Raw genomic sequence first — 26,926 nt, 5'->3', positions numbered from 1 at the left:
ATTTCGCGAGCATCAGCAATCATATAGTGACGATGAGGAGAGCGCGTGCGTGCTCTTTTGCGCCCATCTCTCCTCTGTAAGGCACGCTCCCCCTTTCTCTCTCTTTTGGGTTCAGTACTGAAAAGGGGGTTAGTACAGAGAGAATCAGGGGGCAAGAGGAAAACGGGTGGGGGCAACGGAGGGCAATATCAGGTGGAAAGCACGAAACCTCTACTCTCTCTCCCTCGTGCTTTCTCACTCGCACTCACTCTCTCTTTGCCCCCACTCCTGGGGCGTGAGTGAAAAAGAGCGAGAGGAACGAAGAGAGAGAGGGGGTGGCAGTAGCGGCTGGCTATTGATTTCAAGGGCTTCCTTAGCCCCCCCGCCTTGCTGCGGTGTGCCTGTCGGCTTCAGGTCGCCCCCAATCGTTCCCAGCACCCTTAAGCTAGAAACTAAGATTTTCCCTCCCTCCCCCCTTCCAACTCACTAATAATTAGTCCCTTCTGCCCTCCATCATCCCCCCAAAAAAAATTCATTTTTTCCCCGCAAAAAAACAATTATTTGCAACAAAAAAAAGTTCCTTTCGTCAAAATAAAATTTGCTGTTAAAAAAAGGTCAAAAATAGTGAAAATACTGAAAAATAGTGAAAAAAATAAAGAATAGAAAAAAGGGGAGAAAATCGTAAAAATCGCGAGTATAGTCGCGATTTTCTCCATAGAAGAGAGAGAGAGAGAGAGAGACTCGAAACGGGAGAGTGATTTCGCGACCCGAATGGAAGGGTGCGAGGTCACCAGAATCTGGAAGGATCCCCCTGATACGGCACTGCGCGACTCAGCCCGAGCGGGGGTGAGCCGTCGCCGCTTGCGATACGTCGAACTGGCTACCCCTGTTGGGGCGTCTCCTACCCCACATACACGAGTTTAAGTCTCGACCCGGAGAGAGAGGGACAAAACGATCGAGAGAGAGGGAGAGAGAAAAACCGCGAGGGTGAAAGCGCAAGGGAGAGAACGAGAGAGAGAGCGAAAAACCCCGAGAACAAGAGAGACAGACTAAAACCGTGAGAGAGGGAGAGAGAAAGAGAGACACCACCGCCTTTAGCTTCGATTTGACCATCGCAAAGAGACTGTGCGTGTGCAACAATCCGGTGCCTCTGTTCATCGGGCCGTCGTCATCGTCGCCGCCGTCGTCGTGGTCATCAGTGTCGCGCGACTCACTAAAATCGGCGACGATGTCCAATGTCAATATCGCGTGTGCCTCGCGATTTATTATGTGATCATCGTTTTACTAAAAAAAATAATATATACACCCACTCTCTATACACTCCAAAATACAACGCCCAGTGTCCTACCCGCAGGGGGAACAGCCTCAAGAATAATGTCCCCAAGTCATGGATTCAACATCTCTTCATCAGAAGATCGTATTCACTATCATCGTAAATACCACACTAGTCAATGTTTACTTTTTACACTGACTAATAATGGGAATTTCAATCAATTTTGACAACACTGCCAAGAAGGAGAAAAGTTTTAATATATAAAATAACCGAGCTGCCTAGAAAAAAAATCACACACACAGTCTCTCTCTCTATATACATATATATATATAGAGATACATTACCGGTGAGTGCATCTGTACTGAACAAATATCTAACCCCCGGGGATTTACACCTAGCGAAAAATTTTTCTTGCTTAGTAACCAGATCAATTTCTCCCTTCCTGATTTTTCCGCCTTTTTTCATTTTTGAGAGAATGAGAAAAAATTCTTTTTTCAGAATTAAATTCTTGTGTTGTAGAAGAATCCGTTTTGCAGGGATATGGCCCTAAAAAAAGTATGTCAGTCGGGGATGGAATTTGCACCTTGCGTTTATTCAATATGGTTTTTTTGGCATTGTTTCTACGATAGAGGGCAAAATATTTGTGAAAAGTATGTGGAAATAATTAATGTTGATGAATTATGCAAAAAAGAAAGTGATGGTAATGGAAAAATTGCATTCTAGTATGAAAATAAGTAGAGTTGTAGGGAAAATGATTAATTTTCTGGTGAAAATACTTGCTAGTAGTACAAGTAATATGGTGGTAGTAGTATGGTGATACTAAAAATACTCCACTTACTAAAATTATTGCTATAAATAGAACACGTACTAAAAATAGCTTCCTTGCTAAAAAAAGTACACGTACTAAAAATAGTATTGTTGCCATAAATAGTACTCTTGCTAAGAGTAATTTTGCTATAATTCGTATTATTTGATATAAATAGTATACGTACTAAGAATAACTATGCAGTGATTCTAAAAATAGTTTTTTTTTAAATAGCCTACTTGCTAAAAATAGTATTATTGCCATAAATAGTACACGTACTAAAAATAGTAAAATTTGTCTACTTATTAAAATAGTATTATTCACACAAATAGTACATTTGATAAAAATAGTATAATTACTATAATTAATACACTTGCTAAAAATAGTACACGTACTAAAAACAAACTTATTACTAAAAATAGTTTATACTAAAAAATAGTATAGTTGTAATCAGTCAAATATCCCTAGTGTGTTACTAAATATAATCTTAACAATAACAACAATAATAATAATAGTAGGGGAGACTGGGGCGAAAAGTTAAACTACCAAAACCGTTAAAATTCATTATCTTTCGAACGAAAATAGTTAGAGCATTGCAATTTTAATTATAGAAGGGTGTTATCACCCTAAATAAATGTCCGGAGTTGTGTGCAATTCTGTTTATTTTTGTGGTGTCAATATTAAAAGTTTTTTTTCAACCTACTTTTGAAAATTTTTTCGAAAAAGAAAATATCAGCTTTTAAGTATATTTTTTGCATTTTTTCTCACCGCGATTTTTTTACTTCATTATTTGGGTCCCCTGAAGAGATACCTACATGTATTTTCTAAATATCTTTAGTCAGATTTTTTATATTTGTTGTTAAAGCCAAAAACGCACCCTGGGGCGAAAAGTTAAATAATGGGTGGGGCGAAAAGTTAAATGTATTTTTACATGTTGTTAAAAATTTTTTTTTTATTTTTCGTTTTTTTGGGTTTATTTGTTTAAACATTATTTATTTGACATTTGGCAAGTACTCTGTCAAAAAATAAGCCGGTTCACGTGAAATAAACCAAAAAATTTTTTTTTTTTTTGAAATTTCAATTTTTTAACTTTACAACTATTCTAAAGCTTTTGTCAAATAAACAAAGATCTTTTATTTACTAAATTACTTGTTTACGTATACTTTAACTTATCTACTATTTATCACCTATCAGAAAATAGTGTTAGTAGGCTAAAAATAGAATTTAACTTTTCGCCCCAGCATGGGGCGAAAAGTTAAAAAAAACAAAATTTTCAAAAAAGGACAAAACATGTATTTTTTGCGAAAATATCAGGAACTTTTTTATTGAAAGTTGTACAGGACAAGTTGCCCTACAATATTGATATACAAATATTTGCATCTAAGCGGCTTATATTGCCCAAAAAAAATCATTTATGCAAAATTTAACTTTTCGCCCCAGTCTCCCCTAAATTCAATATTTGGAAGCCATAAATTATATAAATAAAAGATGTTTAAAATCATTTATTTAAATAATAATAATAGTACAGTGAGTTCTCGCGAGTCGTTCAATTCTCGAAAATTTTCAAGATCATAACACTCACGAGTCGTTCAACGCATAAGCCACGCCTCCAAGGCGATTTCAGGGATGTGTGAAACATATTTATCGCCCCGAAAGACACAATATTCAATGGCTTTGGTCCGTTTAAATTACACAGGACTGAGCACCGGCGCGCGCATGCTAGAAATTGAACGACTCGTGAATCGGACACTGATCAGCTGTTGAACGACTGGCGAGTTTGAACGACTCGTGAGTTGAACGACTCGCGAGAACTCACTGTAATTAAAATCATAAAATTAATAAATAATTATACTTTGGTGAAGTTCACAAATATTAATAATCAACGATTTAAAAGAAAAAATAATTTTCTATTTTAATTTTTATATATTTTTGTATAAAAAGTTATTTGCATAGTTTTTTTATGAATAATTTAAAACAACCATTTTTAAACAAAACTTTTAATATTTTGGTAAAGAAAAATACTTTTTCTTTGTTTCAATTGTTAATCATAAACGTTATGAACTTAACTGACTTGTAATTATTTAATTTATTAAATTTAAAAATAATAAATAACTAAAAAAAACAAAATAAAAAAAAAACCGGACAAGTGCGACTTGAGCTCGTACTAAAACCGAGGTTTCCGTACCCGTACTGAATTTTTCTTGAAGTCTAAATATAAAAATATATATACGAATATAAATCTGCAGTTCACTAGGTCAAGAATTGTAACCTCCAGGGATAAGTACACACTTTTTTGACTAAATTTTCAAAAATATCAATTTTTTCGTTGAGAACCATATAAAGATCAACTCCAAATATTTTTGCTATATTATTCCTAAAATCTACACTTGAAAATACATAAATAATGCAAAACTGCAGTCCACTAAGCCAAGAATTATGAGCGCCAGGGGGGTAAAATCTTTTTTTTTTACTAAATCGTACAAAATTTCTAGTTTTTCGCTAAAAAAATTTAAAGATCAACTCCAATCCTTTTCTCTGTATTTTTTCTGTAATCTACACGTGAAAATAAATTAAAATGCTAAACGCCAGTCCACTAAATTAAGAATTGAGAGAACCAGCAAGGGTTAAAGTATTTTCGAGCTTGCAAAAAGAGATTTTAGTTTTTCGATGAAAACACCATGAAGATCAATTCTAATCATTTCCGCTATATTTTTCCTGTAATCTACTCGTAAAAATACATAAGTATGACAATTTCCAACTTTCTAGGTAAAAAACTTTGGGCGCCAGGAGAGGGGTACATGCCATTTTTTGCGAAAAACGGCCAAAATTTGATGTTTTTCGCGGAAAACTCTATGAACATCAATTCCAATCACGTTCGCTATATTTCTCCTGTAATCTACGGGTGAAAATACATACGTGTACTAATTTTTAGCTCTCTAGATGAAAAATGAAAAACTGAATAATAAAAATAGTTATTAATTTACAAAAAGAAACGGGAAAATAATAATAACAATAATAAATAGTTATAATAATTAAAACTGTTATTGTTACTAAAATAATTAAAGTTGTACTAAAAGAAGTAATAATGGTACTCAAAAAATAACTACAGGTTAAAAAATAGTAAAAGGTAAAAGTTAAAATTTGAAAATGATAAAATAAAAAAAAATTAATTCATAAGAAAAATAATTTTAAAAAATTAAAAATAATAAATAATTAAAAAAATTGATGATTAAAGAAATTTGTAAGCAAATTGAATGGACTTATTGAATTTAATGAATGGAAATGCAGTGCTAACAGAGACTTATGTGGTACAGGAAAGAATTTTTATTAAAAAATTTAAATGAAAGATAATAATTTAAGATGAGAGAGTTTCTTTAAAAACAATTGAAAACAAATATCCCTTTCCTCCAAGCAAATATTTTTGTTCATTGTTGAAGGAAAAATTTTCTTAAAATCTAAGAAAATATGATCGAAAAATTAAAAAACGAATATTTTTGGAAAACCAAAAGAAAACAAGTCTTTGTAAGAGCGATTCATGGTCTTTTTCTTTTATAAACAAATTATGTCTAGAGGGGAAAAATTATTTTCTGAAGAAAGTATGTAATATTTTTTAAAACTGAAAATTTGAATTACTAAACAAAAAGAAAGTTAAAAAAATATTTTTCTTTTAATTGTGGAAATATATTGTTTAATGGAATTTCTATGTGTTCTCCAGTTAACTAAGTAACTAAAACTACAGAAATATTTTTTTATAAATAGGTAAATAGTTAAATAAAAACCTAAAGAAATGTAAAAATATAAAAAAAAATAAAATTAAATAAAATAAAAATTTTAAAAAATAAGAATCAAACTAAATAAAAGTTAAACATTTAATTTAATTAGATATACCCCAGTGGGAAATTTGCAACCGGCGCGGATCCTCGCCTGTACCGACGCCGGAGTAGTGGTACTGGCTGGGAACCGCCTGCCTACCGCCCGAGAACTGGTATTCTACCAAAAGATGACTTGGCCAGGAGCTGGCTGGCCATCCGTCTCGGAACTGGCATTCTACCGCCCGGTAACCGGCCGCGGGCCGCGAAGAGCCGTTCCGTGTATAATTCAACCGGCTGGGACCCGGCACTGTACCGACTGCGGATCTTTCATTTCCTAGCCAGATGTGCGCTGGCAATGCTGGCATTCTACCGCCTGACAACCGGCTCGGATCAAAATGATAATTTCAACAAATATCAATAAAAAAATAATAATTAATTGCAAAAGATAAATACGGATGACAATTCATTGACAGTTCACTTTACACATTTTTTTATACACTTAACGGTATTTTTTTATATTCACATTTGAAAAATCCTAACGCTTGGGGGTACGAACCTACGCCTAACCGAATATTTACGCACCGAAATCACGCACACTAACCACTATGCTACGCTCGCATGGAACTCTCAAATCTTAAATGCTTTCAAGTCTCACTAGCTAAAATGAAAATTGTAAAATTACTACGCGGCAATAAATAATAAAATATTTTAATATTTCGTTTAAAAAGGAACTTGTTAAAATTGTTATTTTATTATTATATTTTTTAATATTTTATTACGTAATTATTAATAATTGAATGTAATTTGAATGCACAACACATTTTTTTAATTATTTAATTTGCAGAAAAGTGTCAATAAATAATTACTTAATATATTGTTTAAATTAAAAAGAGATTATTAATTAATTAACAATAAATAAATTAATTAATAATCTGTTTTTTATATATTTATTTAATGTGTTATTTATTGTAGGTATTATTATATATTGAACACATTTTCTTTCAAGTTAATATTATTATTTATTAAAAATTATTTATTTAATTGCACATTAATAAAGTTGGATTTTTATAAATATAATGAAAAAATTAAGTTTCTTATATTCTTCCTTTGCATCAATACAATTAATTTATTTATTGGTTAAATAATAATAATAATAATATTATTATTATAATAAATGCAATTAGTTATTGTAATAATTAATTAGCTATGATATATATAATAAAATAAATTTATGATTATACTGATAATGTGAACTATAACAATAAATGACGAGATCCGCAGTCGGATCCGCCCCAGCACCGAGCCAGTACAGACCTAACATCCGTCATTCTTCCGACGCGCGTAGAAGAATGAAATCTGCAGGCGGAACAAATCCAGTACCGCGCCAGTACTGACGAAAGTAGAAAGGCGGATCCAAAATTTTGAGCCTAATCTGTTCCGCGCCGGTTGAATTTTGGGATCCGAATCGGTACAAAACATCGGTACTGGCGGTCCGCACGGGCGCGGATCCCAGGCGGTTGTAAACTCCGACATTCGTCCGACTTTTCCTCCTGGGACTATATTTAATTTGCAAACAGTATCAATTTTAATGATATAATTTGTGTTTTGAGGTTTAGGCCAAAGAATCCAAATTTTCCATTAAAAATTTTGAAGACAATTTTTAGTTAGTCAACATATTTATTATTAATATAATTGTCTCGACGTTTCGATAGTAGCTACCATCCTTTTCAAGAGAAAACATTGTGGTAAAGCATGTTTAATTTATTTTAGAAGTTGAGAAACAACCTCCTCACCACCACCACTACATATTAAAATAAATAAAATTAGTAAAAAATTATGATTAAAATCATAACCGTTTTTTTTTTTTGATAAAGTCTCTCAGAGTGAAGTTAGCATAGATAAAAGAGACTTTATCAAAAAAACGGTTATGATTTTAATCATAATTTTTTACTAATTTTATTTATTTAAATATGTATACCCTGTCCAAGAAGACTAGAGACAGGAGGTAAAACTTTGGTAGTGGGGGTATGGCAATGCTGAGTCGCTCAGCTGATGTATGGTCAGGCGTTTACTTTCAAAAAAAGTTTTCGCCGCAATAGACCACACGGACTTCTGCGCAGCTACACACGTAAACACAGGAAAATATATTCTATACAAATATAATATGAAATATAAGTGTTTATATTTTCAAACATCTTTTAGTTATTAAAAAAACGTTTTAAAAACAAAAAAATGTGTAAACTGTAGCATGAAGTGTATTAAAAGTTAACAAAAAGTAATAGTCATAGTGTTGGGTAGGTTTATCTTTCTTCTTGTTACAACTTTTCACACAGCACGTTTTCGGAATTTTTAACTATTTGAATAACACTTAATTTAATAATCACTCACATTATTTCTATATATCCGTTATGACACACATTGTCAATTGTGTCTCGATTGCACTGATTGCACTTTAAAGTTAACCTCAAATTAAAATCATATCATACACATATGTAAAACATATGGTATACGAGAATTTGAATGTGTGAGTGATGGGCAGAAGCACCGCGCTGGCGACTTTTCGAAACGAAAAACGCCTGGTTAATGAAAGGCTTTTGACTCATCCCCACTACCGAAGTTTCACCTCCTGTCTCTAGCCTTCTTGATTCATATTCATTAATTCACAAGTTTTATTCTTCCCACATCTTCATACTTACAATTAACAACTAAATGCATCGGAAAATCTTACAATCATACGGGATTGAACACCTACCTAACCATACAACTAAATATACGCATAATTATAAATCGCACGCTTTTACATTAAGCCTCTCGGCTACGCAATCGATGGGGGAAATTTCCTATTTAAGAAACATTCCTTACCAATGAAATAAATTAGATGATGCGTGGATTTTACTTTGTAATTAATGTAAGTATTGATGTCAACAATATTCATAATATTAAATAAATAATATTGTCAACTAGTTTAAATTTGAAACGCGGTTATTAGAATTTAATAATAAATAAATAAAAAACATTAATTTTTTCTTAATAACCTTGGAACCTTTTTTAAGTTTGACAGTCCTCATGGTAAATTTGATTATTCTTTTTTTTCGTGTACAAAATAGTGAATTGACCTTAATGAAATGTATAATTAATTATTCTCACAGCAATATTTAATAATTTAATTAACTTAACTGCACTGCATAATAGTTGAGAGTAGTAAGAGTAAGTGAAACGGTAAGATAAGTGAACGACCATTAGTGTGAGAGAGAGAATAACTTGTGGTTTTCGAGTAGGTATCTACTTTATGTACACGGCGTTCATTTTTCGAAAGAACTGGACTGAGTACTACACGGAGAGAAAAAACAAGGCTTTTCCCCATGAAAAAATATGCATTTAACGCGTGAAAATTATTACAGTAAAAATGCAGGACGCTCACGGGTTTCACCGGTGAGATTCTTGCAACGAGCTAAGGCCAATAGGGGCTAAGGCAAGAAGGCTAGAGACAGGAGGTGAAACTTCGGTAGTGGGGATGAGTCAAAAGCCTTTCATTAACCAGGCGTTTTTCGTTTCGAAAAGTCGCCAGCGCGGTGCTTCTGCCCATCACTCACACATTCAAATTCTCGTATACCATATGTTTTACATATGTGTATGATATGATTTTAATTTGAGGTTAACTTTAAAGTACAATCAGTGCAATCGAGACACAATTGACAATGTGTGTCATAACGGATATATAGAATTAATGTGAGTGATTATTAAATTAAGTGTTATTCAAATAGTTAAAAATTCCGAAAACGTGCTGTGTGAAAAGTTGTAACAAGAAGAAAGATAAACCTACCCAACACTATGACTATTACTTTTTGTTAACTTTTAATACACTTCATGCTACAGTTTACACATTTTTTTGTTTTTAAAACGTTTTTTTAATAACTAAAAGATGTTTGAAAATATAAACACTTATATTTCATATTGTATTTGTATAGAATATATTTTCCTGTGTTTACGTGTGTAGCTGCGCAGAAGTCCGTGTGGTCTATTGCGGCGAAAACTTTTTTTGAAAGTAAACGCCTGACCATACATCAGCTGAGCGACTCAGCATTGCCATACCCCCACTACCGAAGTTTTACCTCCTGTCTCTAGTCTTCTTGATATGAATATATAAAGAGTGCATTTAACATATTTTTCTTTTTTTTAATGATTGGTTACTGTTTTTTTATATAAAATTGACGAAGTGAATAAAAGGAAACACTCGTTTCGCGTCGCGTCGGACATTTATTTTGACAGGTTCCGCGCCTGCGTTCCCTTATTGTGAAAATTTCGAAGTAGGGGACTGAGTCCAGTTTCTCTACTATGCACACTGCAGCGCGCCTTATAATCTTCGCCTGTGTTTCAATGCTCTTTAGAGTGACATTTGGAACTAAGACCCTCTATCCACTATACGCAACACCCTAAGATGCTTGATGGAAATGAATTAATGTACTTTTACTGGACTGAGTCCTGTTTCTTCAATATTGACTCCCAGTTTTTTAAACTCCATTTTTCTCCGTGTTCGTAATGATTTTTGGCTTTGAATTTTGTCAAAAATAGCCAATTTCAAATTTTTGGAAAAAAATAAAAATTGTCGTCATTTCCGAAAATCCAAACTATTTTCTTCCTTTACTGTATCCCTAAATAAACAATTTATTAATACATTATTTTGAAATTTAGCGTTGTCTTCATAAAGATTTTTGGCTTTGAATTTTATAAAAAATAGCCAATTTCACATTTTTGGTCCGTTTTTTTGGAAAAGGATGAAAATTTTTTTTTCTTTTTTTTTATAGTGGGTTATGAAGATTCTACCCAGGCGCGAAAGACCAATGCTGACGATGGATTGAAGATTTATTGAGCCTTGAACGCCCAGCCTGGGTAACCCAGTTTTGAAACAGTCTTTATACCACTGTCACTCAATGTTGATTCAGCATTGGACACCAATGTTCGTTCCATGCTCGATTCAAGACTCGGTCAATCTTCGTGAGTGAAGCTCGAACATCTGATCTTAATTCAAGCCTGAATCAATCTTGACAGTTTATTTATTGACGTGTGCACTTAAAAATATTAAATATAAATATTTATAAATTAATTAATATTAAAATATTTTTTATGATAATTTTGTATACTATTTAAAAATTATTATTAATTATTATTATTATTAAGATATCAATTGGTAAATAAATATTAATATTTATTTAGTGTATATTATTTATATTAATTATTAATTTATTAATAATAATAATAATAATAATAATAATAATAATAATTATTATTATTATTATAAAAAAATATTAAATTAAAAATAAATATTAAATATTATTTTTTTTATAATAATAATAATAATAATAATAATAATAATAATTATTATTAATTATATAAGATTTATATAAATATATAAATAAAGTTAAATTATACATTATTATTTTTTTCTTGCACAGTGTCAAATAATTGTTTTCAAAGTTCAAGAGTTTCGTTTGTCTGAAAAATTTTTAGTGAAAAAAATGTTCATTAGGGTGTAATAAATATTTATGCCTAGTAGTTTTACACTAGGATTAACTGTTTAGTAAATATGTATTATCAAAAAACTATTTTTTGTCAAACGCGTGCGATTAAACACAAATGACCTTGAGACTTTAGCATTGCCAACTTAAGAGTTTAACGTATGTGTTGAGTTGGTAATGCTGGAGTTTCAAGGTTATTTGTGTTTAGTCGCGCGCGTTTGACAGAAAATAGTTTTTTGATAATATTTACTAAACAGTTAATCCTAGTGTAAAACTACTAAGCATAAATATTTATTACTACCTAATGAACATTTTTTTCACTAATAATTTTTCAGATAAACGAAACTCTTAAACTTTGAAAATAATAATTTGACACTGAACAAGATAAAAAATAATATATATAATTTAACTTATAAAATTGTCATAAAAAATATTTTAATAATAAATAATTTATAAATATTAATATTTAATATTGTTCAGTGCACACGGTAATAAAAAGAAAGTGAATATTGTATCAAGATTGACCGAGTCTTTAATCGAGCATGGGACGAACATTGGTGTCCCATGCTGAACAAATATTGAGTGACGCGCCGTATATACAGAATATACGGCGCTGGCATTGAAATAGTAGATTAGGCGAGGTGCCTTCCAGCCTTCTGTGGCCGAGCGGTTAAATGCGTGCGTTGAATACTTCCGGTATGCGTTAGGGGGGTGGGAGTCGTGAGTTCGATCCCACATGCGAGCGAATATTTTTCATTCTTTGTTTTAAGCGTTATATAAAATAATAAAATTGTGTGTTGTGTTGTGAATAAAAACTTGTGAACATGTTTGTAAATAGTGTTAAGAAGTCTGCTAAAAAATAGAGAAAAAAATGTATCGATTAACAGAAAAATTGTCTTTTTTTACTAAAATTATTTTTTTAATATTACTATTTCAAATGACATTTATTGTTAGTAATATATTATTTATATGAAAATAATATAATTATTATAATAGTAACTTATTTCCAAACAAACGCATATAACATGAATAAAAATAATATCAATAATATTCATTACTATTATAATAATAATAATAATAATTATTATTATTATTAAAATATTATTATTATATACAATTCATATATTCATATTATATTGAATGAGCGCGAGAGAGGCGTAAATTTGGGAACAGTGGAAGCAGCCTTGTTTCAGTCCTGCATTATAGGGTTCCGCAGCATTGATTGAACATTGAACGCCAATCTACAACAAAGACTGGAGCGTCAGTCTTAAATAAGTGTTACATTATAGCTAGAAGCAACCTTCGTTCCGCCGTCCCACCAAGGCTTGATCAATGTTGACCAAGCCTCAACGAAGGTTCCGTAAAGCCTGAATCCAGCGTCAGTTCTCGCCTGGGTAACTATTTTTTTAACTTTATATTAGTAAATGAACAATTCGAATTAGTAGATATTTTTAGTCTTTAGTAATTTAGTAAATAGTAAATAGTACAATAATTGGGATACATTTTTACAAATTTGTATGAGTGGACAATTATATTAATTAATATTAATATACTAAAAAATATTATTTCATATAATACACTATACTTTTAGGGTTCCGTACACCATAGGTGTACTGACGGAACCCTTATGAAATCACTCGTGTGTCCGTCCCAGCCACGCAAAATGGGCTGTCCCCCCCCCTAACTTCTACAAATCTCAACCTGGTGAGTTGAAATTCGGCAGGGATCTTCAGTTTTAAGTGCAGATTACAGGAAAAATATAACGAACCTGATTGGTGAAGATATTTGGGAACTAGGAGGGAAAGAAATTGAATTTTTTTGAAAAAATTGCAAAAAATGACCCTGTCCCCCCCTTTAACTTTTACAAATCTTAACTTGATGAGCTGAAATTCGGTAGGGATCTTCAGTTTTAAGTGCAGATTACAGGAAAAATATAACGAACCTGATTGGTGAAGATATTTGCGAAATTGAAGGGCAAGAATTTGAATTTTTCGAAAAAATTACACTGTCCCTACTTTAACTTTTATAAATTTAAACCTGGTGAGTTAAGATTCAGCTTGTATATTCTTTTTCAAGTGCAAATTATAGAAAAAATAAAGAGAATGTGATTGGCGAAGATAAGTACTATAAAAGAAAAAATATAAAGATTTATTAATAAAATAAAATAATAAAAATATTTATTCGAAATTTAAAAAAATATATTACTATTTTTTTAATTATTTTTTTCAAATTTTGTAAGAATTTTTGAAATAATTTTTTTATAAACAATGAGTTTTATTTTGGTGTACGGAACCCTCGATTTTTTTTATCCTGCAATTACTTTTTATTTAATTTAATCTAAAGAGAAACTATCTGACAATTTTCAATTTCTTCTCATTTCTCCCATGCCTCTTAAAATTTATTACCTCATTAAAATTAATATTTAATTAAAACAATAAATTACATCACAGTGAATTATCAATAAAATTAACTTCATATCAAATAAAAATTAAAACTCCAAGAATTTAATTATCCGTTATATTCTCTTGGTAGCATATATATATATAGGCAATTCCACGTGAGATTTTAGTCGACCTCTTAAAATCAGCCAAAAATATTTTTTTTCTATTCTGTACCTATCGAAAAAAACAGATACGTATTTTTTATTTTTGTTTAATTATCCAAATTTTCGAGTTATGAATTTTCGAAATAACTTAAATAACTTTTAATTGTAGACCTATATTTAGTAGCTTATGAGTCCGAAAATATTGAGTTTAGAAAACAGTTGTCAAAGAATTTTGTTTAAAAAAAATTTTTTTGTTTACATTTCTTAAAAGTCGAAAGAAAACTAAAACTTTCATTCTTTGACAACTTTTTTCTAAACTCAATATTTTAGGACTTATAGGCTACTGAATAGGGAGCGTTCACAAATGATGTCACGCTTTTGGGGGTAGGGGGGGGGGTCTCTACGAAACGTGACACAATGTATTTTTCTCATGTGAAATTGCAAAAATTGCGTGACAGGGGGAGGGGGGGGGGTCGAAAATCTCCAAAAATTGCGTGACATCATTTGAGGGTTCACGTGCAATAAGGGGACGCGCAGGCTATTCGTTGTCCTCTCGCGCAGCCGCAGAATCGCTATACGCGGGGACTTTCACTTCCATGCGTATCCCCTTATTGCACGTGAACCCTCATTTGTGAACGCTCCCATATAGGTCTACAATTAAAAGTCCAAAATTTCGAAAATTCATAACTCGAAAATTTGGACAATACAAAAATAAAAAAATACGTATCTGTTTTTTTTCGATACAGAATGGAAAAAAATATTTTTTATCCCACATGCACAAAAATGGCGCTTTTAGATAGCTGACGACAGGAAGTTAAGTCACTCATTTGTTCGACCATATGAAAATGGCGTCCATTTTCTCCCATGTGCAAACATAACCGCTGACACATGCGTTATTTTTGCCCAAGGGAGAAAACGGCCGCCATTTTCATATAAGTCGAACAAGTGAATGACTTTTACTCCCTGTCGTCTGCTATCAGACGACTAATGCTATCAGACGACTAATAAAAAGGAAAATAGTATTCCAAGTTCCGAGAAGACGAAATTTTACAATTCACACTAAATCGAAATTAGTATAGAAAACAACAAAATTAACTGTAAAACCGAAAACGAAAATAACTATTTTGGTAGTAAGAAATCAGTCACTGATTCAAATACAGTCGAACCTGGATAAGCCAGAGTTATTAGCTGGTCCCGTCATTTTTACATGTAAAAACCTCTATAAGCGATATTCTGTAAGCGAGAGTCATTTTTCTCCTCCGGACCTCTATGAGTGAGAAAAACCACCCTAGGACCTCTATAAGTGAGAGTTTCTGTTCCCACTTGAACCTCTATAAGCGAGAGTCTTGACGGTATATTTCAAAATGTTATTAAACTATTGTGACTAATGAATTTTCAGCTGATGTAGATAAGTCTGTTGAGGTAACAAAAAATTTTGTAACAACAACAAACGAAATTTGTTAGTTCTATGTTAACAATTATTTTTTCTCTGTGAAGGAAGTCTAAAACCTTTATAAGCGAGAGAAATCGCTCTTAGACTCGCTTATCCAGGTTCGACTGTAGTAATATTTTACTAATACAATAGTTAATAATAACTAATATAACTAGTTATTAAATTGATTATTAATTATTAAATTTGCTTTTAGGTCAAGACAAATTTAATTTTTATTTATTGTTTAACTATTAACTATTTTTGTAGTTATTTATTTTTTAATATTTTGTATTTTTCTTACTAATAATTAGTAATTTAATAGTAATAATTATAGATTTATTACCAATAATTAGTTATTTTTCATGAAATGCTGTAGCAAAAATTCAGCTAACGTTTTACACATATTTATTTATTTTTTACTAAATGCTAAAGCAAAAATTCAGCCACGATTGTACACCGAAAAAAATGCCTACTATCCGCGAGAAAATGATAGGTCCCTGAAAAATGTTCGAATTTGACTTGAAATATCTCTGTTAAAAAAATTGTTTGAAAAAAATGAGAAATATTTTTGGAAAGCGTGGAATCTTATATGTTTGTATACGAAAGGCCAATATTGGAAAAAAAATTTTGCACCGTACAGGTGCAAAATTACATCACAGTGTACCCCATTTTTCGACATTTTCAAAAATGGTCGACTTTGGTACAAGATTTTACACGGAAGCGATTATTCAAAAAATTCGAAAAAAGGACTATTTATTAACTGAATCTGTCCAAACGAATTTGCTTTATAATTATTAAAAAATCTTAATTATTATTGTATTTATTAACAATAATAGGAGACAATGTTATCTCTGGTTCTAATAGTCTAATTGAAATAAATCAAATTGGAAGTTGTAAATAATTAATCTTTTTATTATCTTAGCTCATTAAAAAAAACGAAATTCTTCTATTAATTACATTTTTCAACAATTATTTGGACAGTTTTTTTTTCTTGAGAACAGGTGTAAAACGGTTGCGAAAACCCAATTTTTTTCGACAAAATCTTAACCCTGTCATAAATAAAAATCTGGCATGCATTGTATAGCCTATGTGAAAAAAATTCTAAGCTTTATTCTGAGTCCACATTTTGGAGAAGTTCGTAGTATTAATTATGACAGGGTTAAGATTTTGTCGAAAAAAATTGGGTTTTTGCAACCGTTTTACACTTGTTCTCAAGAAAAAAAACTGTCCAAATAAATGTTGAAAAATGTAATTAATAGAAGAATTTCGTTTTTTTTAATAAGCTAAGATAATAAAAAGATTAATTATTTACAACTTCCAATTTGATTTATTTCAATTAGACTATTAGAACCAGAGATAACATTGTCTCCTATTATTGTTAATAAATACAATAATAATTAAGATTTTTTAATAATTATAAAGCAAATTCGTTTGGACAGATTCAGTTAATAAATAGTCCTTTTTTCGAATTTTTTGAATAATCGCTTCCGTGTAAAATCTTGTACCAAAGTCGACCATTTTTGAAAATGTCGAAAAATGGGGTACACTGTGATGTAATTTTGCACCTGTACGGTGCAAAATTTTTTTTCCAATATTGGCCTTTCGTATACAAACATATAAGATTCCACGCTTTCTAAAAATATTTCTCATTTTTTTCAAACAATTTTTTTAACAGAGATATTTCAAGTCAAATTCGAACATTTTTCAGGGGCCTATCATTTTCTCGCGGATAGTAGGACCCGTATACCAGGAATTGACTAGGTTTCCTAGTTACGAGAGGAGCCAACTATAGAATCCTGGTCAAAGTAATAAGATTCAAGCATAGTTAAAGTGACCAAGAAAATTAGTCGATGTAATCAGGAAAAAATAGTCAGATTGACTAGGAGAATAATATTAGATTTACACTGTGTAACATAATTATTTGAAATTGCTAATCAAATTCTTATTATCAAATAAAAGAGAAAAACTAATTAAAAGAAAAAAGAAAAAAATTATTTATAGTATTTGAACATATTTATATTTGACTTTGTATTTATATACCTTAGAATTAATTTAAACTTATGAAATAAATATTTGACGCAGGGGGGACGCGAACACCTGAACCTAACGAATACGCACTTTGAAACCCGGAACGATAACCACTACACTAAACACGACTTGGTATTTTAATTTTTTAATAGACACTAGATTTTCGAGTCAAAATACAATACTTAATCAGATGATGTTTTATACATTTCGAGTACACAATTTTATACACTTGTCAAAAACTACCTATATATTTTTAATTATTTATGCCATTTAAATGAAAATAAATTTAAATACACAAATTATTGTAAAGGTAAATTTTCAAACACACTGCGCGATTAAAATAGTAAAAATGTTGTCACCATGTGCGTAAAAATTTCGACGATTTATATTGAAACCTAACCAAAAAAGTCTGAAAGAATTGACTAATATAATTAAATAGTTTACTTTCTAAAACATGGACTATCTATATTTCCAGAGGTTCCGAGAAACCAGCAATTTTTATGTATGTAAGAACTCCATTTTATGTACAAAAAATAGACGCGAGTAATGATAAAAAATCGTTTTAGGAAATCACGATAAATGACGCGAAAGATATAGAGGTAAACACTGTCAGAACAGAAGCAGACGCGTGCGCATTATGGAAATAGGCAAAATTACTAAAATCCTAGTCAATTTGACTAGGATTTGCAGGGTTGTTTTTGCCAGGCTTGAATTTGTTGAATCAACCTAGCGATCCTAACCATAATGATTAGGAATCCTTATTACTTTTACTAGATAATTAAGATTAACTATAGAGTCATAGTTAATAATACCATCGAGATTTTTTTCGGTGTACTGCACGGAAAAAAAAAGTTCGAAGATTATTCGGGAACTTCGTTCTTAACTCTTGGATACGGCGGGTAGTTCACAGAGAACTAAAGGTTGCCTCGTTTAAATATGTCATTTACTATTTCTCTACAAATTATAACTATTTCACCACTTCTCGGCAAACTGTTCTTGAAAAAGTCAGGAACTGTTCAAGAAAATCGAAAAGTTAGGCGAATGCAAGAAAAAATGGATTCTGCTTCCCCCCTCCCACTTCCCCTCCTTGACACGTCCGCACACACACACACATTTATCCTTGAAGATCACATACAATTTTTATTTTTTATTAAGTTTCTGAAATAGAAAAAACCATATGAGAGAAAAATCGACGGCGGCTGGAACAGAACTCGCGTACCCGAGGAATAGAAGTCCGGCGTCTTATCCATGTGAGCTAAACAGGAGCGTTAAATACCTCAGCATAAAATAAATATATAAGGCACGCAAGTCTTACTGACGTTGAGACTGGTGCGCACTGGGTTTCTGCGCACCAAGATTCCTTGACGAGTTCCCGAAAATTTCAGAAACAGTTGCGGCCAGTGCCATGGACTTTACATGAGAAAGAAATGAAAAAAAGACTATTGGACTATTTACAGCGTTTTCTAATACAGTTCCCGAATTTCTTTCAAACATTCATTGATTACCATTGAATGTTCGACGCTAGTTCAGAGCTGTTACCACGTATCCAAGAGTTAGGAAATAATTCCTGAAATATCTGGGAACTTTTTTTTTCAGTGTGAATATTAATTATTTTTAACTAATTCAGATTTAGAGAGCTCGAATTGGTAAAAAATAACTAATTATTAGCTAATTCCTTTAATAAACAATTCAGTGATATATCATTAGTAAAAAGTGTCAAATTCAGAATTACAAACCCCCCTCCCTCCCTTCTCTTCAGTTGCTACTGTGTTTTTATTTCCAGGCCCAATATGTGAGTAATTGCAATAGCAACGGCAATGTTAGCATGAATTCATTTGGGAGAGAGAAAGAGAGTGAGAGGGAGGGGGAGAGGGAAACATTTGGAAATGGTTCGAGTGTTTAAGGGATACGTGGTGTAACTAGGTCAAAAGTTGTTTCGCATTTGCGTCATCAGTTTACGTCCCGGTGTTTGTAACACATCAGATTTTGCTTCTTAATTGGCTGCCCTCGTTTCTCACTTTATATTTCGTCCACGCTATAAGGGGAGGTCAAATCCAACACCCACCCCCCTGTCTCTCCCTTGGGTAATACCATTTCCAATTCTCAATGACAGGAATTTAAACGAACTAATGTTAAAAAAATTACCTAGGAAAAAAGAGATAGATTGCTTCCCACATTTCAACATATATACACAACCACCCCTTTTTGTTGCACAAACTTTTTTTCTCTCCCTCTCTCTATACGTTTATGTCCTTAAAAGACAAGTTTGTAGTCATTATTAAAAGATGTATTCAATTATTATTACTATTATATTTGAGCCTTTTTATTACAAAATAATAATAATAATAGTTATTATTATAATAAACAAAATAAACTATTTATAATTAAAAATACTTTTACTTAAAAATATTTTTAGTTGAAATGCTTTTAGCTAAAATATTATATAAATAATTAATAATAGTTATTATTATTATCATTATCATCATGTTTCACTGCGGAATTTTTTATTTAATTCTAGGTAAGAAATCTTCCTCCCTGGAAAATATATACATATTAGATGCGAGCTTTTACATTTTTTACGTCACGTAATTGAAGAATTTAATATTAACTTCGTTTGACGTCACAAGTTTAATCCAGTTGAATTAGTTCTACATTTTCACAATTAATCCCATGAGGGTATGTATAAAAAAATTATGCTCTTAAACTTTTCTCATAAGACAATAAATTCATATAAAGAAAAATCAAAAAAATACATCTACCAAAATTCAAATTTTTCATTAGGTTAAAAAAGAATTATTTCCCTATTTGTACTAATTTGTTTATACCTAGTTAAAAATATTTTCAGTTAATGTGATTTTTAGTATCTAAAAAATATTATTTTAACTATAGAAATATTCTGCCGTACTTGGTAAAAACTTGGTTAAGTCACTTTTTTGTGAAAAATGAGTTTTTTATATCAATGGATTCGTAAAAAAAACTGCATCTACTTATGTTATTAAAAAATTTTATTTTAATTATTTATTGCAAAAAATAATTATTAAAAATCTGCGAAAATCGAGAAAATAAGGAAATACTTGAGAAAAAGTATAGTAACTCGAGTTACGTAGTGTAAAAATCGTAGAAGGCAATGAGCTCGAGCATAAGATAAGAAACAAAAACTTAGTCAAGTCGACATAATATTTCTGCTATCAAAAACATAGTGAATACTCAGCTTTCGTTTCGAAGCAAAAACCTTAAGTCGAGTTAACTGAGTTCTTATTTCGAAAAGTGGCATGAGCCAGACACTGTGTTTCGAAAGCAGACTCCTTAAGTCATAAGATTCCACCACGTGTGCCCAAGTAGAAATGTAATACTGGCATAGTACTGATCTTGTACTGACTGCCAGTATTGCAGTACTGACTCCAGTACTAAGTCAGTACTGGGAAAACCCTGGCTGGTAACGCTGTCCAGTACTGATTTTTACCGGCGGTCAGTATAAGCTCCTTATTTAATTATTAAAGCATGGGGAGTAATTTATTGAATACTAATAATTATTATTAGTATTAATTATTATTAATTAATTATTAGAATTCCTTTTATTAAAATAAGTTTTAAAAAAATATTTTTCTTATTTTTTCATTATTTATTTAAATCTTATTTATTTAAATTAATGACTAAATTATTATTATTACTGGTTATTAATTATTTAAACTTATACTTTATGTAACACTGTTAAGAATTATACACAAAACACTTAAAACTAAGACGGAAAAATATCGCACGCACGGGGGACCGAACCCTAGACCTCGAGGACGCAAGTCGAATACACATACCGCATAGCCACGCAAGCTCGGGAGTTATCTCGCATAAACTTCCTTTTGAATTGTGGGACCGATATATACAGTGCTTTAATAATAAATCCACTGCATATTATATTTATTTCAAGAAAAATTATTATACATATATATCTTTATATACATTTTATCAAGTCATTATGTAGTAATTAATAGATACATCATAATAATATGGTAAAAATTATTAATATAATTATTTATTTATTATTTATAATCTAATTATTTATTAAAATAATAATAAAAAAAAAATTTATTTAAGAAAAATTTTTGTTAAATAAATAAATAAAAATATATATACAGCTTTAAAAAATAAAATTTTTTTTATTATTAATAATACGTAATAATTCTAAAAATAATTTATTAATAATAATTTATTATTATATTATTAAAATATATCTATTAGTTAATAATAAATTAATAAAATGTTTGATATTATTGTTGATGAATAATGTTTTTACAAATCTTTGCAAATATTTTAATTGTTAATAAATCAAACGATGTTTAATGTTTAATTACATTATAACAAATTTTGATTGTTTTTTTAACTCCTTCGCAGTACTGATTTAGTGTTAAGCCAGTTTTCTGCCAGTACTGATTTTAGAACTTTTCTAACTCCGACATAGTACTGATTCGGTTTTGGAGTCAGTATACTCCCAGTACTGATCGGGTTCCGAAAGTCAGTACCGACGGTCAGTACTGAGTCAGTACCATGTCGGTGTTTAACTCCGTCCTAACTCCGGACATTTCTACTTGGGTGGAGTTAACTGAGTTCTTGCTTCTGATCGGCGGCCTGAACTCGACTACCTTTTCGCTGAGCACTCCTTAAGTCAATTTAACTAAGTTTTGCTTTTAAAAATAACACTTAAGTCCATTATTTAATATAATTTGTTTAAATAATTAATTTTTGACTGCAGAATTAAAAAGAACTCTATCAATTTACCTAGGAAGAAATGACGAAAAACTGTTTGTATTAATAAACCTAATATAGTATAAAAAATTATTTAATTTAACTTTACTTCCTAGGTAAATTGATAGAGTTCTTTTTAATTCTGCAGTCAAAAATTAATTATTTTAACAAATTATATTAAATAATGGACTTAAGTGTTATTTTTAAAAGCAAAACTTAGTTAAATTGACTTAAGGAGTGCTCAGCGAAAAGGTAGTCGAGTTCAGGCCGCCGATCAGAAGCAAGAACTCAGTTAACTCCACACGTGGTGGAATCTTATGACTTAAGGAGTCTGCTTTCGAAACACAGTGTCTGGCTCATACCACTTTTCGAAATAAGAACTCAGTTAACTCGACTTAAGGTTTTTGCTTCGAAACGAAAGCTGAGTATTCACTATGTTTTTGATAGCAGAAATATTATGTCGACTTGACTAAGTTTTTGTTTCTTATCTTATGCTCGAGCTCATTGCCTTCTACGATTTTTACACTACGTAACTCGAGTTACTATACTTTTTCTCAAGTATTTCCTTATTTTCTCGATTTTCGCAGATTTTTAATAATTATTTTTTGCAATAAATAATTAAAATAAAATTTTTTAATAACATAAGTAGATGCAGTTTTTTTTACGAATCCATTGATATAAAAAACTCATTTTTCACAAAAAAGTGACTTAACCAAGTTTTTACCAAGTACGGCAGAATATTTCTATAGTTAAAATAATATTTTTTAGTCATAAAAGCTTTTAGTTAAGAATATTTTCAGTTTCAGTCGAGAATATTTTTATTTAAAAATATTTTCAATTAGTACCTAATATTTTAAGTTCACAATATTTTGAGTAAAACATATTTTCAGTTAACAACATTTTTAGTTGAAAATACTTTTACCTAAAAATATTTTATTACTATTAATATCATTTCAGTAATAATAGAAATAAAAATAATAGTAATAGAAACAACTAAATTTTGTTTAATATACAATTATTTTTAGAAGTTTTTGACAGCAAAATGAACTAAATTTTGCTGTTATATAAAGGAGCTTCAGTGATAATTTATGAATGAAATTATGTGCATATAGACGTCTGACTTAGAAATGTCATATACCTCAAGCTGTACGTTTATATTTAATCGAATTTCTAATAAACTGAAACTTCACTAAACAGACTGTTTATTTAACTGGATTTCTAATTTGACAGAATTTATGTATTTTTTATAAATCTACTGTCTACTTAATAGAATTTTTATTAAATTATAGTTTTTTGAAAACAATTTTTACTTATTTCATAATATACAGTATACTCAGTCACAAAAATATTTCTAGTCTAGATAGAAATCTGTTCAGTGAGAAAAATATTGTTAATTAAAAATACTTTTAATTAACAATATTATTAGCTCAAAAATGTTTTCACTCAGAAATATTTTTAGTTAATGATATTTTACGATTAAAAAGGTTTCTAGTCAAAGATATTTTTAATCAAAAATATTCCTAGTCAAAAATATTTTCATTCAAATATATTTTAATTATTATAAATTATTGTTCCCTTAACAATCAACTTTGTTAAATAAAAATTTTCAGAAAACGAAAATTCTCTTAAATAAAAATTCATTTGCATAGAAATTCGCTTGAAAAATTTTTCTATAAAAAGAATTTCCTCTTCTTTAGAAATGATCACAAATGAAAATTCATTTCTGAAAAAATGTCCTTCTGTAAATTAATATTGACATGGGCGAATTTCCCTTTTTTACGGGTAGGGAAATTCTCGTCAAATTTTGTTCACAGAAGAGTGCTGTGAAACTATTAAAGGGGCAGATTGAAATTTTTAGTATTTTAAGGGTGGCCGGTTGACCCGCGAGAATTTAGGGGACATGAAATTTAACCCTTATGGGGAACTGCATGGGGAACCAATGCAACCCTCAGTGCTGCGAGGTAGGTTAAATTTTGGTATCGTCGTTGAGCGGGGGGGGGGGGGGGGGGGGGTACGTGGCAGTGAGGCGGACGATGTGGGCCTTTGAGCTGACATCGTGGTTAGGAGAGAATTGGCAGGCAGGCGGTGGGGGACCCAAGGCGGCTGGAGAATAGCTTCCTTCCTTCTCCTTCTGGCTGGTAGGAAAATGGGTGTAAGGAGAAAAATTGAGCAGACTTGCGTGAAATTCAAGTTAGCTTTTATTAATTCTTGGCTCGAACCGGTACCTCCCCCTCCAGGCAACGAGAGGTCGGGTACGGTTGTCGAAGTACATAATTCGGTGATCCGCTTATATCTACGCACTGAGCGAAGTCATATTCGCACGAATCGCGTATGCGCACCACACAGCACTTCATGTAATTAATATGGAAAATTGCGTAGCTTTACCGGTAAGTGGCCGAGAACAGGCGCCACCTACGGTGAAAATACCGTAAGGTCGCTCATTTTTCCGGATCGATCAAATAATTAAAAGTGAGGAAAAATCCCTCACGTCAATATATAAAAAATATAATTTTTCAAAAGTTCATTTTAATGTTTTTAAACAGTTTTTAACATATTTTATACAACATTTTTTCTCCAAGAAATCATTTTTTAAATTAAAATTTGTTTCCTTTATTAAATTAAAAATATAAAATACTCAGTTGCTACATGCAAAAAAGAGTAGAAAAGCGAACATATAGCGTCACTATATAATCATGCAAACTACAACTATTAACATTTAAACAATAGAAAATTTTCGCCATTAAAACTATGTAATTATCCAACAGATGTCATCAAGAAAATTCATTCCTCGCATAAACAAGATGAAGTGGAGTTGTTTTAAGAATCATATATACGTATATACTTTTTTCCCACTACCCGAGGGAAATAAAACCAAATTAAAAAAATTGAAATTAATTTTTCCAAGAAAAAAGAATAATCTCTTTATCACCATTTCTTTTTTTTTGTACGGGTATAAGGGACGATTAATTCGTTTTTGATGCAGTAAAATTTATTTTTGGTAATTTTACCAATTTTGCTGAGTGAGTAATTTTCGATACCGTTGGTACCGATTAGCGATCGATTTTTTTTTTAATCCCAAAGTAGTATTTACTATTCTCTGGAAATCTTCATACTGTTCACAGATTCGCACAATTTCACTATTACACGATTATGCGATTACACGATTACTCGATCGTTGAGCATTTATTCATCAACTGTATTAGAGTTTCGTTTGGATTTATTGGCTTAGTTTTCACTTTTTGCTCAATAACTCTGCAGTTCTTGGGAAAATTTGAATAATTCGAATAGAAGTTTTAATTTAGACAAAAAATTTGAATAATTCGAATAAAAGTTTGAATTTGGATAAAAATTTGAATAATATTCGATTCGAATAAAATTTTAAGTTATTCGAACAAAAATTTTAACAAAAATTTGAATAATTTAGAAAGGGTTTCTGAAGTTCTTGACCTTTTGAAGAACTGGTTGTTATCCGCCGCAAGGTTCCGATTACCTCATATTATGTAATAATTTTAATTTTCTTACTTTAGATAAAAGACGTTTTATAAATCAATGTATAACCATTTATAAATTAATTAACTATTCCATTGACTCCGCTAATTTGTTATCTTTAATAAAATTTAAAATACCTAGACTGTCCTCTAGACTCAACCAACCTATGATCCTAAAGTTCTGAACGTTCAAATGAACATAATTTATTTATTTTCTTCTTTAATTTAAATATTTATTACAATAATTTTTTGTCGATACACGGAAAAAAAAAGTTCACGAATCTCTCGTGAACTAGTATATCACTTTTGGATGGGACACAAAATTCTTGAAAATCAACAAACACAGTTCGTCAAAATTTCATCAACTCCTTCACTAGAAACATAGTACGGTTTCCGAACTTTTCGTCAAAGTTAACGAAAAATTCGTGAACTTTTAAAAAATGCTAAAAACAAGAAAAAATAATTTCCAGACACTACTTTTTTATAGTATTTCACTTTATTTGATAACTTGACGCCTATTACGCATCCAACTACACACAATACACAATTTTATCGCCATTAAAATTCGTAATTCGCTTCACGGGATTCGAACCTAGTACCTATACCCTATAACATAATATTTCTAACAACTAACCGCCACGGCTAAATCTAGATACACTGTCCTTCGACAAACGAAACGATTAGCTTTGTCTGCTGTAAAACTCAGGACCGTGCAAAGTAGAAAAAGTCCCTTATCGTAACTTTTAATTCATTTTATGAATTATTTGTTTCACAAAGGAAATTAGCAAACAAAAATATTCACTAAGTAATAAAAAACACTGATTCTAAATAATAACTTTCATCAAAGAATTTTCCCGAATGTAAACACCGATGACACCGACTGAATGATGAATGCTTGATCAGCCATATTTGATGCGCATTACGAACTGCGCATACTACTGACACTCGCGAGTTCACGATTTTTTCGTGAACTTGTACCTCTACTTTTGACGAACTACTCTTCCTTAACAGTTCATCAAAAATTCATTAACTTTGTTTCAGTTTTTCGTTAACGTTCGCCATTTCTAATCAAAAGTGAATGAAAATTTTGAAATTTTGTGTCCCATCCAAAAGTGATATACTAGTTCACGAGAGATTCGTGAACTTTTTTTTCCGTGTATAAAACAAATTAATTATAAATTTTCTAAGTGTACAATTTAAGTTTTTAATTTTTATTGCAAACAATAAATTATAAAAACATTTCTAATAAAAAGTGTTTCGTTCATTTGAACGTTCAAAACTTGTGGATCATACCAACCTTTCGCTTTT

The 26,926-nt window shown here is 30.8% G+C and overlaps 1 protein-coding gene across 1 annotated transcript in view; it reads left to right on the top strand.

Moving 5' to 3' along the window:
* Window positions 1–941: 941 nt before the first annotated feature.
* The window catches only part of LOC122511050 (glucose transporter type 1), a 303,150-nt gene continuing 277,165 nt past the window's right edge, over window positions 942–26,926 (top strand). The window contains exons 1-2 of the mRNA XM_043626066.1: window positions 942–1,598; window positions 19,909–20,066. The gene's annotated coding sequence lies outside the window, so the exon portion shown is untranslated. The remainder of the gene's footprint in view (window positions 1,599–19,908; window positions 20,067–26,926) is intronic.

This window comes from Leptopilina heterotoma, unplaced genomic scaffold, assembly GCF_015476425.1.
Source record: "Leptopilina heterotoma isolate Lh14 unplaced genomic scaffold, ASM1547642v1 Lhet_8, whole genome shotgun sequence".
Lineage (NCBI taxonomy): Eukaryota > Metazoa > Arthropoda > Insecta > Hymenoptera > Figitidae > Leptopilina > Leptopilina heterotoma.
Note: the sequence above shows the minus strand (reverse complement) of the source record. Positions and strands in the feature narration are given on the sequence as shown.